At 36.5% G+C, this 19,804-nt stretch overlaps 1 protein-coding gene and 1 long non-coding RNA gene across 6 annotated transcripts in view; one reads left to right on the top strand and one right to left on the bottom strand.

The window, feature by feature from the left end:
• Positions 1-1,353: 1,353 nt before the first annotated feature.
• Positions 1,354-10,111, bottom strand: LOC117665762 (uncharacterized). Of its 2 annotated transcripts, XR_004591468.3 has the most exons (3): positions 9,839-10,111; positions 1,848-1,901; positions 1,354-1,690 (listed from the first exon to the last, which is right to left on the bottom strand). It is a non-coding gene; the product is annotated as an uncharacterized LOC117665762 (long non-coding RNA). The 2 variants fall into 2 exon arrangements; XR_004591467.2 differs by lacking the exon at positions 9,839-10,111 and having other exon boundaries at positions 1,848-4,389.
• Positions 7,944-19,804, top strand: part of ARHGAP5 (Rho GTPase activating protein 5) — a 45,509-nt gene continuing 33,648 nt past the window's right edge. Inside the window, exons 1-2 of one of the 4 annotated variants that reach the window (XM_034417984.3) lie at positions 7,944-11,087; positions 18,192-18,273. The gene's annotated coding sequence lies outside the window, so the exon portion shown is untranslated. Of the gene's footprint in view, positions 11,315-18,191; positions 18,274-19,804 lie in introns of all 4 variants that reach the window. The other 3 variants (XM_034417985.3, XM_034417986.3, XM_087874941.1) reach the window with 3 other exon arrangements.

The raw sequence follows: 19,804 nt of genomic DNA, 5'->3' as shown, positions 1-19,804 counted from the left end.
GATCTCTCCTTTCTCTGGAGAGATTTTATGGACCAGGACCCACCCTCAGGCTGCTAATTTCAATTGAAATGCAGTCCCCTCAACTTCATTGATGTCTACTTCATCATGTCCTCACCAGAATTTCAACGTATCCTACTATTAAGATAATTTGTTTAATAGGAAAAAATGAAATAACACTTGCAAATTATATATAGCAGTTCTATGTAAATGAATCTAGTGTAACTTAGTACAATATTGAGAATTTTTATGATTTGCAAATGTTGGGAGAAAGATAGTGAGTAATATATAGTCTATAATAGATATACTGTATCTCTGTACTTTTAATCTTATTACAGCAAATAGTAGCATATGTCCAGTTTTCAATTTTATAAAAAAGTGAGACAGGACTGGTTCTGTTTAGTATTAATTCTTGAGAGACTATCAGGAAATCCCAGGACAGACAGACTGGGATGGGGGTCCTTAGTGGTCTTTGTGCTTGGTTGTTTTCATTACCAGATAATTAGGTAATTAGATAATTCATTAGTGCTGAGGTTTTCTATATCCTTAAACAGTGCAGAGAGCACCAAGGACCCCACAGTTCAACCCTGAGCTACAAATATTCTTTTCTATTGGTACAGACTGGGATGTCAAAGTCAGTTCTGGAATAATGCAATGGCAAACCACTATTGTATTGCTGGAAAGAAAAACATCCATGCAGTCACCAGGAATTGAGCTTGACTTGAAGTAGCCTTCAAACTACAAGATTTTAGGTTTCAGATGGGGATTCAGCTTATTCAGAGGAATTGCCAAATCTTCAAGATAATTCAGATTTCTCACAGCAGCTGTACTCTTTATAAATTGGTCTGACGAAGACCAGTTGAGCAACAAACTTTAATTTTATTAACACAAACAATACAATTATACACATTGTTTACATTACTTAAATCTTGATTTGAAGGAGACCTTAGTTATTTTGCCTTGGTTTATTCTCCCTTGTTTTTAATTCCCACGGTGTCCAGAAATAGTGTTCTTCTTCCAAACAGAAGTAGTTATTATCTGAAAAGCTTGGGTTACCTGATTATTTTCAAGATGGGCTATTCTGAGTAGCGTCTGCCCACCCAATGTACATAAAATGCCTACTGAGATTCCCTGTAATTGGGAGTTCTGGCAAGAGGGTGCTCAAAAACTGACATGGGGAGGGGCTTCTTCTCCTACGGAATAGCTTGGCCCTGGAAATAATACAGTAGTGGTCTTTTTTTCTCATTATTTTCTGAAAGCTTTTAGACCTTGGAGACTCAGAGGGCCTTGGGGACTAGATGAAATGACTTTTGCTCTGCTCTCTGAATGAGATGCCTCACTACACAACATGTTGCATTGTACACTGATGTTTTTATTTTGTGCTTACTGTAAAAAGCTATTACTGTTTTTAAGCTCTTATATTGTTATTGTGCAGATTTGTGACTGTACACTGCTTAGCTTCAATCAAATTGAAATAACATAAAACAAATAAAATACATACCATACCTTAATAATTGCCAGTGTATTTGCCTTCATACTTTGTGAACCTTGAATCTATATCACATTATCTAAATTCATGCTTCTGGAGGTGTTGGACTTTAGTTCTCATAACAACCATACAGATTTGGGATTATGAGAATTGAAATTCATACTTGAAAAGCAGTAGTCTGAGGATGCTTGCCTGCAATTATGCCTGCAAGACATAATTGTTTTATTGAAAAAAAAAATCAATAGTAATAACAAGAAAGGTCATTGAGCAAAACAGAAAACTCATCTGCATATATCAGGACTTACTAGTTTGTAAAAATAAATTAACATTAATATATACAGAGTGTAGACATAAAACTTACTCAGGAGGTAGTAGTATAGTATTATTTTACTGGAATGCTCCAAGACTGCCAAATCTAAAATTTAAAGAAAAGCAACATGATTTATGTATAGGAGATAGATTAATTCAACAAATTTGAAATGTAGACACGAACCAATTAAAGAATTATATAACTCATTAATATAAGTGCGGTAGCATATTAGCTGAATATTATTGATAATATTCACCAATAATTGGAAAATAGGCCTGTGCAAAGGTTACAAACAGATGCTTCACAGTGTTAGGAAGCATAAACAAGAGACCTCTTCTTTAACTGTTAAAGCAACTGCATTTTTTTTTTCTGGCTTGCATAGCCGTTTCAAAAGCTGCTCCATATATTCTTCACATGTGTGCGCAAAAAGGTGCATGGATGGGGAGATGACATCACTTACCAATCTCATGCCTTACAGGGAAAACATGGCGTCACCAGTAGAAAAGGCTGTGACATTTTTTGTTACTGCAGCTAGTCACCTATATTCCAGGCACATTCAAAGTGTTGGTTTTAATCTTTCAAGTCTTTTTAACAGACTGAGACCAAGATAATAGAAATATTGACTTTTCTCATACAGACCTATTTATGAAATTTGAGATTCTTTTTCAAGGTCTTACTTAGGTCCCTCTGACAAGTGAAATCAGTAGACAGTCAGAATGAAGATGGCCTTCTTAGTGGTGATATCCAATCTAAAAGCATTGCTTTCATTTTGGTACTGAATGAAGGCATTTTTTTTTCATCTTTTAAAAGCCAATTTAACTATTTTTAGTTAATGTATTATGTTAATAAATATAATTATAACTAACTAATCTAATAATAGAACTATTGTTTATGTACTATTTATATAAATTCTGGATGTTTGACATCAGAGATAAATGTTGTGCTTTATAGGAAACAGATTATCTCAACAATATTCAAAAGATTTTTTAAAATATGTGAAAAATAAATGAAACTATAGATTTAGGAAAAGATCGATATGATTAATTTATCTCTTGGAATACAGGTCCTCAATGTCTAATCAATGATGAAATATTCCTAAATATTTTTCTTAAATTAAATTCCTTGTTATTCTGACCTCATAAAACCCTTTTGTCATTTTTTTTTTTTTTGGAAATAATCACACTGACTCTTGAAGACAAGACACTTTTTGTATAAAAACATGGCAGGAAAAGGGTGGTAATGGCTCACTTTTTAAACAGAACGTGTTTTTAAATAAAATAATTTTTAAAAGAAACTAAACTGCAATTTAATGAAAATTGTTCCTACAAGTATAATTTGTTCTAAATTCATGTACATTTAATGTCTTCATGTTAATAAAAAAATATAGATCTTTGGGGTCCTGTTGTAAAATAAAAGGCTTTACTTTTAGTTTAAGTCTGTAGTTTTACATCCTAGATTATCTTTCATTGAACCCCCTCAGGCGACCATTCTTTTTTTCTTTGCATTACTGCCTATGTCGTGGAGTAGGTTTGACCTTTGAGAAGGACACATGTGGTTTAAATTATATAAACTCATTCTCACTGAATTGAATAGGAAGATCTAAGCACAGACTGGATATTATGGTTTTTACCATAGTTCAGTGCTAATATTTATTTAACTTAACATATAGTTTAACAATTTTGCTCTATCACTGGATAATTCTGTCCCTCTATATATTTGTTACGGTACAAAGTTATAATGGGCTTTGCTCCCATTGTGAATTTTGTATATTTCTGTTTTAAAAAATTATTGTAGCATTAAAATAACTAAGAATCTATTTTCCCTATTATCTATATTCTTCTAGGTCCCAAAGGCATCTGGAACTGTAATATATTACAGAAAGACACTATAGAAATAATTTCATCCAAAACCTTTTTGCTTAACATTGCCCCAAATAGATCAATACATCAAAGGAGTTATGGTGATATAGATCAAACCTCCCACACACCCTGTCCCCCAGGAATTATGAATGATATCTGCTGGTCACAAACCTTCTCCCATTCCCACTCTAAATCTAATTTCCCAGCTGTTTCCATAGCTTCTAATTGATTGATACAATAAAAGATTTGTTTAAAAAACTCTTCTGTTCTCTCAAACCAATGTCTACATAGAAATCTCTATTGTGACATAGTTACATTTTTTAAATTTAATTATGACTTTTCACCAGTGGTGGGATTCAAATAATTTAACAACTGGTTCTCTGCCCTTATGATTATTTTTATTATAAAAAAAAGGATATACTGAAAGGGCTAGGGTTAGGGCCTGAATTTTAGGGCTGTGAGGTAGCCTGAATGTCAAGAGACCCGGGGGGGCAAGCAGAGGCTGCCTTTTTTCTATCCCTGTCCTGGATTAGGGAATCTGGCAGGTGGGCAGGAGTAGGGGTTGGTGGGAGCCTCAACCATCATCTACTCTCTTTCACCCTCACCCCGAAGCAGCCTCCTCAGACTGCCATCTCTATTTTGAAACAAATATACAGTCAAAATGAACTGATCTGGGTTATTCTTGACCAAGACTCTTTTTAGCCCTCAAACAAGAAATAGGAAGATATGTAAGATCACACATCATATAGGGCTTCTTTATTTCCCCAATCTATTTTTCCTTGAATTTCATAATTCAAGAACAACCTGTAATGTGCAAGTTGGGATACCATTTTTTAAAAAAATTTGATTTATATGCCAACCTTCTCCGGAGACTCAGGGCGGCTTACAATGCATTAAGCAATAGCCTTGATACTTTTTGTATATTTATACAAAGTCAGCTTATTGCCCCCACAAACTGGGTCCTCATTTTACCTACCTTAGAAAGGATGGAAGGCTGAGTCAACCTTGAGCCTGGTGAGATTCGAACTTACAGTAATTGCAGACAGCTGGTGTTAATCACAGTGCTTTCAGTCTGCTGAGCCACCAGGCCCCTTAACCATTCTTTCAAGTGTGTCTTGATTTTTCTTTTCCAAAACACAGGTTGCTTCAAAATAGTATTTCTTTTAGAATTTTCTCCTTAACAGATTTTCTTTGAAAAAGAAAATTTAAAATAGTGCAATGATTAAAAGCACGGTGGATAAAAATTGATTTTTCTTAAAAAAAATTTAAAAAATGGATTTTTAAAATTTAAATCAGTTTTTTTTCCGATTTTTATCAAATTCATTTTAATAAAATGCTTTTGGAGTAAAAATCTATCTAAAGATAGTTTTCTATTTAAGATACATTAATAATTTAATTTATTCAGCATGAAATGGAGCTTAGTTATGTAGCATGAGGCTGTATATTTGGTAAATTCATTCAATGAATCCAAACTCTGCAAGCTGAGATAACATGCATTGCATTGATGCATTCACACAATTTCACAGTAACCATGAGATAAATCATAAAACAAAGTTCAGGAATATTCCTTTATCCCATTGTTTTGCAAATCTATGTAGACTACAAATTGTATGATTGTTTGAAGAGAAATGCATCTCTACCAACAGGCTCTAAGTGTGAGGAGGAAGGGCAAGCAGTAAAAATGAAAGTGAAACATTTTAAGCAGCTTATAAATATAATATTAAAGAGCACCTGTCAATTTAGATCCATCATGGCAGAGCCGGTTAGCGGGCAACCACTTACCTGCTGCCTGCCAAGTCCCTCACTTTGTTGTGTCACTGCCACATCACCAGCTATCCCATTAAAGTGAATGGGACTGCCGGTGAGTCAACAGTGGGTCAGAGGAGCCGCTGCAGGACAGAAATGACAGTTGCGCTTTAAAAATTATGATTTAAATCGAGTTGATTTAAATCAAATCCACGCTGATTAAAAGTGGAGGACCTTCTTACTGAATTTACAGATAGTCCTTGACATATGACCAGTTGCTTAGACCATTTGAAATTATGACAGGTTTAAAGTTACAGCTGCCACTCTACCCTGCAGTCACATGATCACATTTTGGATGCCATCCATTTATATTTATGGCCATGTCGTAGTTCCTGCCATCACATGATGGCATGTTGTGACATTTTTTTGTCTTTGTGTGGCAAAAAAAACCCTATTGGATGAACTGGATTTGGACTTACATGATTTGCTTAATTATCATGGTAACTCACTTAATGACCACCATAAAAAGTAGTAAAATCAGGTCCAGTCACATGGTAACTTGACTTAGTACCAAAATTCTGGGCTCAGTTGTAGTCATAAATCAAGAATCTCCTGTATTTTAATATTCTTTTAAAAGGGTAGGACAGCTGCACAATGTAAACTCAAAAATACCCCCAAATAACAAATTATTTTAGTTGAATTTGAGTCTCCCCCTTACCAAATGCCTCTCTTGCTATTGGAAAGCTAGCTATCCAGATTATGAAAATGTACGGAATCTTGCCAATGTCATCACTGCTAGCAATACAAACAACAGATTGCCTGTTAGGCCCACTTCTTATCTCCATAGTCTAATAGGACTTTTCTGAGTGCTCACATCATCTGAAGTAATTATGTGATCAGCAAAGAAAATGGTACCCTGGTCATGAAATAGGATTCTATAAGAAAATTACCTGATATTGTATTTGTCTTTAGGGAATCAGGTCAACAAACTGTTTCAGCCTGTCAGACATGTATGTTTTAACTGAATTTTAATTTCTAATCATTTTGTCTTCAGTTTTGCTTTACTGACATGCCTAGTTTTGTTGACCATCTGGAGAACTCATTTTTGTTTTTGTTAATTAGATATTTTAGTACTTTCTTATTCAGACTGGGTATTTTTAAAAGAAAAAGGGAGTCATTTCAACTGATCACTCCTACCCTGCAGCAGCTCAGAATATTTTACATACATTTGTTTAACATTTGATGTTAACATTTGATATTTTTCAGTTTCTTCCCCAAAGATAAAATATATTCAATGGAAGAGAATATAAGTAGCTCAGGATGGAATTGTGGAACCCTTGATGCTCTATGAGCTTTATTATTTGCTTGCAAATATTTCTTCACCTGACTGGGATGAACAAGAGACAAACTAAACTATGAAAAAACAAGTTATGATTAATACCAGGCAATCAAGCAGAAAACAATAACTTAATTACGGAAGTATAAAAAAGAAAACCACACCTTCACCAACACTGAGAAGGCAAAGTCCAATATATAAATTAGGACTTCATACTCAGTTGCACTGATATTACATAGTTGGGTAACTGAGTATCTTTAAGGGCACACAAGCTCGGAGACCACCAAGGACTCCATAAAATGTTAATTTCATATCAGTTACTTTGAACTTTATTATAATACAGCAACATCTAAATTAGTGAAATGGTAATATAAAAAGTAACCTGTAAAAGGCATTCAGTGCATGCATGTTCATGTATAGAAATTCTATTTCTACACTATATACCCGTAATGGTGAACCTATGGCACACGTGCCAGAGGTGGCACACAGTGCTCTCTCTGTGGGCATGCAAGCCGTTGCCCCAGTTCAGCTCCGCTGCGCATGCGTGCACGTCTCCCACCAGCCAGCTGCTCTTCGGGTCTCTGCTGCACATGCGCGTGGGGCGCAAGGAGGGTTGCAAGCGCATTGAATTTTGGGGGTGCGCGCGCACTTGGGGCACTCGGTCCGGAAAAGGTTAGCTATCACTGCTATATACCATTCTTCCTCCCGAAAAGCCCAAATTTTCAATTTCTAGTGAAGTTTTAAAAAATCCAATTCGGGAAACATGTAATAATATTCCAGTTTACTGTTTGGCAATCTATGATAAGGAAATTGTTTCTGCCTTGCCAATGATATACAGAGATGATTCTGGAGATGGATGTCCCAAAATGCTTTTTCCAAAAGGCAACTAGACTTTTTGGACTTCCAAGAAAGATCAGTTAGTTGCCTTCTGGAAAAAGCACTTTTGGGACAATCATAACTTGGATGATTGAGAATCTCCACTGACAACTAGAGATGGATGCCAAAACCCACTTCTCAGTAGCAAAATGCTATCATGTATTCCTTCAGCACTTTGGAAACTAAGCATTAATAATACAATTTTGCATTATTTATCATTTTTCCAAATTTCCTATCAACATTATCTTTCTCAGCCATTAGCCTTACCTACATATATATTGAAATGTGCTTCCACTCCACTGCCAATAAGACTCGACCAGTGAGCATTTTAAAATGCATGGATTTTATTTGAAAAGATATTGATCATTCTTCTAGAAAGATTAACGGCAAAGGAAAGAGTGATGACAATTCTGTCATTCACAGCTGCCAACATCATTTTGAAATAGTATGTTGGAATAGTATTAAAAAAAATAAATCATTCAGTTTAAATGATGGCAATAATCTCTTCTTGTAAATCACTTTAAAGGATACTGTGTGTGAAAAATATGTATTTACACGTTATAAACAATAAGCTTTCTCCAATGAATATTTTATATTTAAGACTATTCTGTTCCTCAATGTTCAGTGTCTTCATTGGATCAAAGGATCCACTAAGTTACTGCCATTCAATCTTTCTTGGACTTGTCCAAACAATTTTGTATTCAGTACTCCAAGCTACTTCATTAATATGCTGTCAACCTACTTTATACACACATATCTTACAATGATCCTGTTTGGGCCTCTGTCTCTTCTGCTTTCTCAGTCTATTTAATTCATATTTCATTCATGTCCAGGAACTTTCTCTACTGCTAAGCAGAGGAGGAGAGGAGGGGTTTTTGTTTGTTTTGGTGCCTTCACGACAGTTTTTGACTCCTGGCAACTGCCTGGACAAATCCCTGCGGTTTTCTTGGCAAGATTTTTCGGAAGTAGTTTGCCATTGCCTTCTTCCTAGGGCTGAGTAAAGGTCACCCAGCTGGCATCAATCCTCAGGCAGGACTTAGTCTCCCAGTATCGAGCCTGGTACTTTAACCACTACACCAAGCTGGCTCTCTCAGAGGACGTTTAGGGAATGTTATAGTTGAGATTTCATCAACTGTTTATCTTCCTATTTCCTAAGTTTTCTTTGCAAAACAATTTTTGTTTTCCTTATTTTCAGAATATTGTAGAATTGCTTGTTGGGTAAGGTGTACTGTTTGCAATGGAAGCAATTCTCCATCTTTCAATGCATTCTTTCACAGACCAAGCAAAAAAGTTAATAAGTGTAAACAACTTCTACATCAAAAAAAATCATAAATATTCTCAAGTGCAGCTTGACCCCTAACCGTTCTATTAATATTTAAAATATTTTAAACTTTTTTCAGTAATCCCATGTATATGTCATGAGACTCGCAGCAAGATTCAATGGGACCTGCTCCTTTAATCAGTAAAAGTTATCTTTCTACTACTGAGTGATCAAAACATGTACTTAATAGTTTTGTGTTATTTTCCAATACATGCTAGCCTGGCAAATTGCCATAATCAATAACACATTGAAATATTTTTTTCTAACTGTTTTATAAATCTTAGTTTCCTTAAATTCTCAAATTATTAACAGCAAATACCATATGGCTTTTGGACACTCATATCTACTGCAAGAGTAACATCAATGATGTTGATAATGAGCAACAGGTAACTTCAGATATTTATTTATTTATTTATTAAATTAATTAAATTTATATACCGCCCTACTCCCAAAGGACTCAGATATCCTGCAATAGTATGTATTTTTGAGTTTAATGGAACATATCTAATTGTGCAAATGCATACCTAGTGGCTAGGTATTAATTACAACCTAATCTATTAATTTTGTTATAATTGTGACTACAAAAATTATGCAGTGCATTGTTTTGTTTGGTTTGGATGCACTCACACTTCCATTCTCAAAGCAGTCATTTACCCCCAGATATAAAGTATTACTTTCCTCTAGCAGCAAAAACTCAGTTCTGTTGAATTTACACTGTGCACATCCCTGCCAACACTGCAGAAAGCATTATACCACACAGTTGCAAATTCTGTGGAACTTCTTAAGCTAAGTGATGCCTATCGTTAAATTAAGCCTTCTTAAATCCATTCCTCCTCTCCACAGAGGAGCCGAATTTAACTCCCTTTTCTTCTCCATCCATTCAAAGTTGCCTTGCCAGGCGTACCCAAAAATGTGCCATTCCTTCAGGGGCTCAGTCCACTTGCTGTGATGGAAATCCTCCTGGACGGCCATGGATCAAAGAGGGATCCAGGGATCCACTTGAAGGAAACTTGTTTCCAGCGCACCTCAAACATAAACCAGCCCCTGCTGTAGGTTGGGTGGGAAAATTCATGAATTCCTTCATTTAGCTATTAAGGTTGTGTCTGTGTAAGGCTCGGGCATGCCGTTTGCTCTCCTTCGCCTTTTCCAGAGGGCCGTGGTGAGCTGAAGAGTTGCTCCGAAGACTTCGAAGGACAGGCGGGTTAAGAAAGTAACGCATAAAGAGAAATCGCGCAGACCAGCCGGCGTTGGAAGACGTTGGAAGAAACGCCCCTTCGGATGTAACTCTCGGCGTACTGATTTATGTATAATCTTAATCGCGGAAGTTTTTGTAGGCGGGAGAGGTTTTTCGTTTCCCTAGAGAGTCACACATGTATTTCCATCGGTTTCTAAGGACCACAGCTTTTACCAAATGGTCGGATCCAAACATTTCGTTATTCCTTCTCTACCAGTTTCAGTCGCAGGGTCCGAAACGAGAACTGCGAGGAGCCTGTCGCCTTATCTCCCCCCACCCGCCCCTCAAACCCTTTAAAGTGGCGCTTTCAGCAAGCTGTGTGTTTGTGTGTGTGTGTGAGGGGGGGGCGGTGGGAGGAGAGGGAACTAATATACATAAAACGGGCGAGCTCGCGCCCGAGACGAAGCTCTCTCTCTCTGTCTCTCTCACGCGCATGTTGCGTAGGCAGGGCTTCGAGGGAACCTCACGACGACGACGACAGAGGCCCAGCAAAGAAACGGAAACGTTTAGAAGGTCCTTCCCGCGCACGCGCACCCGGGGTAGGCCTCGGGGGCGCGCGCGCGCAGAGCCGCGGTGGCGGCGGCGGGCGAGAACAGGGAGGGGGGAGGGAAAGGCAGGGAAAGCTGCTGAGGTAAAGTTCGAGGTGGGGGCGGGGAGCGGAGAGGGGGGCGCCGAGTGTCTCTGTGAGAGCGAGAGCGAGAGAAAGAGAGAGACGCGGGTCCATCAGCGAACCCAGTGCTGGGGAGTCTCAACCGCCGCCATTACGAAGCCGGGAACACCGAGAGAGGAGGGAGGAGATATGAAGATGGGCCGAGAGTTGTGAGGGGGGCTGCGACCTGAAAGGGAACGGCGGCCGCTGGCGCGGAGCGAGAGTTCCGGGAATGCTGCTGTTCTCGCTGTGGAAAAGCCGGAGATCGAGGTAAGGAGAAATTAAGCCGCTCCTCCTTGTAAAAGCCCTCCTCCCGATCCACACCGGCCTCCCCCCCCCTCCTTCGCTAACTACACCCAAGCCCATAGCTGCAGCGGCGTTGGGGTTTCGGAGCCGGGTGTTGCTACTGCAGAGGTCCGGACTCTACCGGCTCCTGCCAGTTCCGAGGAAGGCTGAGGCCGCCTTCGGCCGAGACTTCTGAGGGAGAGATTGCCTGGGTAGGTCAAGAGCTCCGCTTTCTTTTCTTTCCTCTTCCTTCCTTGTGGGAGCCCTCTCCATACCTACACACCCGGGAAGGAGGAGGGGGAAGGGTTGGAAGCGTTGCTTGCTCTGGTCCCAGACAGGTGATGAAGGCCTAAACCCGCCGGGAGGCTCGGTCGGAGCTTATTCTACCAGGCTCTAATAGCGACGGCGACGGCTGCCAGCTGGTCACGGTTCCCCTGGGAGAAGGGAGGACGGAAGAAGGCAGGAAGGAGGAAAATTCTCCTTTCCTGCTTGGTTCTTTTCTCGATCTCTCCGCCCTCCCGTCCCCATTATTTCTGCTTTGCTGTCTCCGGTCTTCCATACTCTTCTCTTCCTCAGTTTCCCTCCTCCCCTCTCGTCTCCGACCACCTCCCAAAATCTCGCCATAGCAAACTTTCCTCTTTTAAAGATGTGAGTGGCCTACTTTTTCCTCCTTTAAACCCTCCTCCAGCTCCGTAGGGTGGATAGAATGTAGTTTGAAACAGGAGGTTAGGCGGGCTGTATTGCTTACTACAATTCTTCATGTTCTTTCTTGTCTCGGTAACCTCTGGATTTCCTCTATCAAGGAAAAGCCCTAGATAGAAGTCTGGAAATGGCAGTTTGACTGAGGAGAGACGTAATTAATTCAGAGGCCGGTTACTTGCTGGCTTTAATTTTCTCCCCCCATCAAATACTCTGGTGTTTAAAAAAGGGTGTGGAAACCTTCCCATATGTACTCTTCTACGTGGAACATGCGTTGCATGGTAAAGCAGTTCTTGGATTCAAACAGTTGTAGATCAATTGTATATTCATATTACTGTATATTTAGATCTTTGTTGACAAGATATATATATATATACATACATACATACATACATACATACATACATATATATATATATATATACATACATACATATATATATACATACATACACACACACACACACACACATATACATACACATACTTGACCAAAAGGCTAATTAATAAGTGGACAATTTTACTTTTTTTTTTGCTTTTAATATTAAATATTTGTTTCATAATAATGACTACAGACCTTGATTTTCTACTTTGTGAAGTTACTAATGAATGTTTTATTTGTAATTAACCAGAACATACATACATACATACATACATACATATATACATATATATATAGGGAGATATTACAAATGGAAATTGTAGCATCACAATTAAAAACTTGCTGTAAGTTTACTGTTATATAGTACTGAACTTTTAGCAGATACTTTGTAGTGTACCATATTACATTAACAGTATATTTGAACAAGCTTTTTATCTATGCTTTACGCATTAAGCTGAAGTCTCACTAACAATTCTTGATCCAAAATAAGAGTGCCTAAACTTGCAGTAAAATTCTATGCATACTTCTAAATCCCATTAACTTTGATGGCTATTTTTCTGGAGAAGAATGTACAACATTTCAGTTGACAACTGTTAAAATCTTTTCATTTGGCAGTTTTAATAGGACTTTAAAGTTTGGCATGCAAATAAAACTGGTAGTTTTGATGAAATTATTGTAATAAAATACTTTAATAATGTAAAAAATAAACCAAAGCCTAATCCAACTATTTGGTAATGCTTGTGGATTTGCCTTTATTATTTACAACTCCTATTTTTTTTTGTTCAGATTTTTCCTACTGTTAGTTTTAGAAGACAAATACATAAACCACTGTTCAATTTGTTAAATAGATTTAAAAAAACTTTTAAATCCCTGAATTTGGGTTTTTATTCATACGTAATTTTTGTTTCACACTGAATTTTCTAGATTCATTAATAATATACTTTGCACTCCATACATTACTCTGTTCCAAGCACTTTAACTAAAGGCCTAATTGCCTCTAAGCTGTATTAATTGTAGATGAATTCTGATTTGCTAATATTATAGCTGCAAGTATAGGCCAGTTAGTGTCTTACAAAAACAGCTCCCATATCTGGCTACAGTTGTTGGGCCATGAATTCAAAACATCTGGACAGCATCTGCTTGATCGTCTTGGTTTAAAATGACTTTGCAATGCATTCTTTTACATTATGATCTAATATTTCACTTCATAAGTATGTACATCTATCAAAGTGGGCCTAAACATTTATTCTGTCATGTTTGCTAATCTCTTAAGAATTGCTGTGATGCAATTGTGAGGTTCCTGCACTTTATCATACACTGGAATAATTTATTCTGCAGTAAATATTTATTTATAGTTACAATAATAATTCACAATAAAATCATATTTATATCAGTAATTTTACAATTGTAAATTAGTAAGCAGTTGGGAATAAATGTTTATAATTCATAAGATGACTTCGTTGCTTCCCAATGTGGAATCCAAGTTTTAGAAATAGTAGAAAGAACTTTATACTTTGTGTAATTTTTATTAAATCAATTGATACTACAGGGAATTCATGTCTTGTTTGAAAGTTTTTGATATTGATGCTGAATGAATATTATAAAACAATCTTTAAATGTAGTCTTATAACTTTTTAAAAAAGTTTTCAATCTAGCAAATACTTTTGGGCAGTTTTTGTTGGCTATCATAAACGTTTTGGAAATGTTGACACTTGAAATAATTCTAATATAAAGTATAACAACACATATAGAGTAATTTCATAAAGGAATATAAGATGCTTTTGTTAAAATGGCAAAATATTTGCCAAATGTAAAAGGTACATTTGTTTAACAGTTTTCCAAAATATAAATAAAATTTTGAGGAAATCAGCTTTACAAGTGCTATGAAATATAGAAATTGATTAATCAAATCTGTAAGTTATTAAGCAATAGGCAAATCATACAAGCCTGACAAGTGATGGTATTTGTCAGAATTCAAGAGACAGTCAGGTTCATCTTGTCTTGCAATGCCCATCTCTAAAACTAAAAGCAAGTTCTTCTGGCTGTTTCCAACTTTCTTCACTAATATGATGTTAAGAAGTGGACATTTGTGTTAGCTTTGGAGGGATGTTGGAAGCAACAAGATCAATTAAAGCTTTTGACTTTCCCCAAAACCTGACATTAAATGAAAGACAAAAAATAGGGAGATTGATTTTCAATCTTTCAGAAATCAAAATAGCAGAAACACAAATATTAGAGAAAGGAAATAGGAAGTCTTACTTTATGATAAGTATTTAGGGAAAATATGTCAATGAAGATTCTCAGTCATCCATGTAGAGTTATCTGGAAGTTGAATCATGGCAACTGGACTTTTTCTTTTCTTTTTGGTTTGAAACGTTTTGTGCTTATCCAAGTAGTTTCTTTAAGAAAAGCTAGACAGTTGCCAAACTAGCCAGTGGAGGTTAAAATTGGTGCTTTTAAGATGCTCTTATCTTATTATCAGGAGCACCTATTATTTTGGATATACAAGTGCTTATGAAATTCAGTAAAGTTTAACAGAGATATCTACAGCTATTGGTAGAATATAAGGCATTAGAATGAATTTCTTCAAATTATTATTTCAATGTTTATTCAGAGAACTGGACAGTCTTCTAGCACATATTAATGTGATACAGTTAAAGATGGCCAGTATTCCACCAGACAAGCACAATCTAAAGCGCACTGAAGATGTCTTCTTGAATGAGGACGAAATGTTTGCAACCAAATCGCCAAGTTCGGAGCTCAAACCAACAACACAGTTAAATACTGTTTTGTTAAAACATTTAGGTTTAGATTCATAGATATTATATTTTACTGTTGAAATCAATACAAAGTAATCATAATCAGTGGTTTAGATTCAGTATGAAGTATCATGCAGTCTATTTGAAGGGGGAGAGAATATCCATTATGCTTGAATGTCTGCTAACATGTTTATTTGTTTCATCCAGACTACTTCAGATGCAGTGCCATATTCTATTATTTCAGGGAAATATCTGAATAGAAATTTGTTCTTTGCATATGGACTACTAAATGGAAATCTCTTAAATCAAGGTTCCTTGTACATGAAATCAGATGAAAGTTCTAAGTATTTCAGCTTTCTGTATTTACATAAGTGACAAGTGAAGCTTATAGGCATGATGTGATTCCCTTCCCTTCCCACTAGCTAAAAACATTTGCCTGTTATGTAAGAGATATATGACCCTTAAAGGTAGTAGGCAGTGTACCACTATTATATATGAATTTGTCTACCCCTATGGTCATTATTTGACTATTATATGGAAAAAGGCTTTCTTGTATTGATCCTAGTTTCAGTGAATGCCCGAGGTTCTAATATATAATAGCTTATTATAAAGATATAATAAGCATTTAATAATAGATTGACTATATTAGTAATGTGAAGCTTATTTATTTCAATTATTATTTTTGAATACAAATCCTATCAAAGCACCTTACCTATTAGCTTCTTCAATAGCAGTGCAAAAAATAAGAAATTATAAATATAAAAACAACAATAATTGGAACCTTCTGTCTTCAAGGATCTTTTGACACCGCAGATGGTAGAAATGGTATTGTGGGGGCCAGGAACAATCTAACTGATTATAACGACCTTCATGTACTTGCTTTTCTTTTTCTTTTCTGGGATTTCTTTCTGATAGAAATTTTGAAAGTTATTTATTTGCTAGATTTATATTCTGTATTTCGTTCAGGAACTCAAGACAATGTACCTAGTGTTGCTTCCTCCTATTTTTCTTACAACCAACTGGTGAAGAAGGTCAGGCTGAAAGAGTGACTGGTCCAAAGTTATCCTGTAAATTACTGTTACTGAGGTCAGATTTGAACCAGGGTCTCCACAGTATCCCTCCAACTACTATATTCTTTTGAATAACTAGTTTATGGTAGATTGGTATATCTATATCCTTACTTGTAAAAAATAGCATCTACGATAGTGGTTAAAGTGCTGGATTAGCAGTAGGGAGACTATAGAAATTTTATATGTTTTTCAGAGAAGGCTTGTAACCTGCATCACTTTTCAGTATATGTAAAATAAGGAAAGCTGCTTATTATTTGAATAATTGTCTCCTATTAATTTTGAGTTAATTTGAGTTAAATTGGTTTTTTATTGCCTTCTTTGTGTTTATTTTAAAATATAAGTCTAATTTACGAACCTGGTATTTCCTGGCAGTCTATCCCCTAGATTCCAATATTAGTTAGCGTTTGAGCATATATCTAGCTGGGCATTTTTTCCATCATGCATGCTTAAACGTCCTAATCCAAGTGATTGATGTTCTGATCTAGCACATTTATAGAATGAAGAGTTTGTGAATTTTTTTTCTGCTTTTTTGAGGAGATGACTTTCTTTTAAAGGTCAGATTCAGAGTAGAAGGGTATTTTGGGGGGGATCTAACTTTACCTTTGGATTTCTAGACTGTATCTCTTGCTATAAGGATTTTTATTAGCTGTTGTTTGTATGCCTGTTGCACCCTCTTCTGGGCAGTTATGATTTTGTCTTTCCCACATATGTCTTGGTAATTTTAAGATTAAATATTATGATATATATAGAATAAAAATATTTAGAAGCTACATTTGATCCAAAACAAATTATTGTTAATTGGTATCAACCTCAAACTTCCTCACTAACAACCAATTGAATTTTGTACAGATCTGTCTAGTCTGGAATCTTGTTCCCAAAGTGATTATCCAAATGTCACTGTGAAGTTCATATGTAACAAGGGTAATAGTGTCTTTATATTTCCTAGATAAGAGTGACATGAGAAATAGACCGCTTGTGTTTATAGAGATACTTGTAACAACTAGTAGTTTTATAAATTATGTATTTTTTAATCATCCAGTTTATTATGATACATTGGTGAATTCTACAGGCTAACAATTATCTTTGTGAAGAACCATTTTATTTAAGGGGGCATCCTTGATATTTGCTGAGCTTGGTTGCTTTTTTGCAGACATTGCAGACACACTCAGTGTTAGTGAGAGTGGCCCAGGTGGTTCTTTGGTTGGGCTGTTTATTGTTTGTTTGTTTGGCAGTTCCTTGATTAGGTTATTGTTTAGTTAATTGTTGGTGTGATGTTCAACTTTGTTCAACTGGGTGCTGAATGCTGGAAGGGAAATGTTTTGGAACTGCCAAACAAGCTAACAGTGAACAGCCCAACCAAAGAACCATCAAGACCACTCCCACCAACATGGACAGGGCAAGCCATTAGAACATAAAATGGTAGCAAACCCCACTCCCTATGAGCACACGTTTAAGTAATGTCTGCAGGAAAACAAGCTTAGAGAGCACTAAGGATCCCTCATATCAACCCTGACCTACAATCTACAAATATTCTCCTCTATTGACAATTCCTGTTATTTGTGAATCTGGTAATTAAAGAATTGGTGTTAATTGTTATGGAAAGTTAGTCAATTCTGAGTAAAATTCATTGCATTGACATCTGGTAAATTAACATTTCAGTACATGAAATTTTGTGTATTGTTTTACATGAAATAAACAGTGTGTCAGATGAGTAATGTTCATGAATAATGAATAAATTATAATCAGCATAGGCCATAATAAATAGTGTTAGAAAATGTAGTCCAACGGAATCTGGCTGTTCATATCTGTTCTAAGGTCTGGAAGATGAATATCGCCTTGAATCTTGGAAAATAGTTTTCAATTCTCTTTTCTAGTACTGATTCGTTTAATATCAGTGTAGAAATAGATGAAACATGATGGTCTTTTGTTTATTTCTAAAAAAATCTAAATAAAAAAAATATTTTCATAAGTTTTTAAATGTTTTAAAAATAAAATTAAAACTCAACTTATAAATTGTGCAGAGCTACGGTACTAATAGAAGTAGGTAATATGTAGCATTTTAAAATACTATAAAAAATTAAATAAATGTAATTGAAAATTCTAAGAAAAAAATTACCTTGCTATGTATTATTATTTTGCCTTTATGCTTTTAAAAATGTCTCATCTCCTTGATTTTTAGATCTTTACATCACTGAAATGTGTGACATTGCGATACTTTGCAAGAGCTTGGCAGCAATCTCCTTGCATTTTTTTCTGTAAGGGTAAGCTGAAATTTTTGAATATTTGTGGAGTGGGAGAGATTATTTTATAAATTTGTAGCTGAGAAGAAACAAGATCATCTTTCATATTTTTTTAAATGGGCTTGAGTTCCCCAACCTTTGTGGCTTTGTGGACTGGCAGGGTGGGGGAAGGGATTTTTCCACATGAGCGGTGGGCAAGTATGCACATGCAGGTCTATTTGCATGAACAGCAGGCACATGTATCCACTGCTCCCACAAATGGAGCACATGTGCACAAGCTCGTCTGCTGTTCACACAAGTGGGGACCTGCACATGCTTGCCCATCACTTCTGCGGCCTGGTTCCGAACGGGTCAAGGCCCAGTAGTGCATTGCGGCCCGTGGAGTTGGGGACATCTGGTTTAGAGATGACACTGCATGTTGATCAGAGGAACTTCTACATCATTGTTGGATATTAGACTCCCCTCCTCCAAATTGTAGGATATGATTTTTGTTGTTTGTTGTTGTTTACAAAAGTGCCCCCAGTCTTAACTGGCAGGCTTTCACATACATTCAAGGCAGGATTTAACATTGATTCAAATAAACAGAATTGGATTGTGTGAACTATTGACTAGAACACTCCACCTCTACAAGTAGTCCTCAACTTACGACAGTTCATTTAATGACTGTTAGAAGTTACACCGGCACTGAAAAAAGTGACTTTAACTCATGATGGTTGCAGTGTCCCGGGGTCATGTGATCGAGTTTTGCAACCTTTAATGAGCAAAGTCAATGGGGAAACCAAATTCATTAATAACAACTGTGTTACTAACGTAACAAATGCAGAGATTCACTTTACAACTGTAGCAAAATAGGGCATAAAATTGGGCAAAATTCACTTAACTCTTTTAACAGAAGCAACAGAAAATTTGGGGTCAATTGTGCTTGTTAGTCAAAGCTACCTGCATTCTGTGTGGTCTTCGATTGCTTTTTTCTGATATCACAGCAGGAATCTACTAAAGCAAAGAGGTGAGAGAAAACAAGACAGAGGCATGTTTCAGATTTTGTCTGAGCCATTTTTGCCTGTGCATATAATGTTAAATGATTCACATTGGGTGAAATACATCTTTGATAAAACCACAAAGGGAAAAATGCTTAGAAAGTCTCTGATCAGTGGTGGGTTGCTCCTGGTTCTGTCTGGTTCTTCCGAACCGATAGTATAAGTGGCGGGAGGCTCTGCCCGGACGTCATAAGGTATGATCTGTGCATGTGCAGAAGCTTCTGCGCATGTACATGTGCTCCCATTGCGAACCGGTAGTAAAGGTAAGTAGAACCCACCCCTGACTCTGATCTAATTTGACTCTAAAACCTAGACTAAATTATTGTAAATGAACCAAAGTAAATTGAGATTCATATATTTCTTCTTTCCTACAATCAGCAAAACTGCTGTAGCTATAGATTCCTGTTTTATATGGACTTGAAGAACTGGTAATTCTGTTTTGAGTTAATTAGAATAAAACAGGATATCATGCTGTGCTTTATCATGATATTTTTTTTCTCTAGGCCTCCTGCTTT

Source organism: Pantherophis guttatus, chromosome 1 (genome assembly GCF_059756535.1).
Source record: "Pantherophis guttatus breed Tessera chromosome 1, ASM5975653v1, whole genome shotgun sequence".
Lineage (NCBI taxonomy): Eukaryota > Metazoa > Chordata > Lepidosauria > Squamata > Colubridae > Pantherophis > Pantherophis guttatus.
The sequence above is the reverse complement of the archived record's forward strand: the minus strand, read 5'-3'. Positions and strand labels throughout refer to the sequence as shown.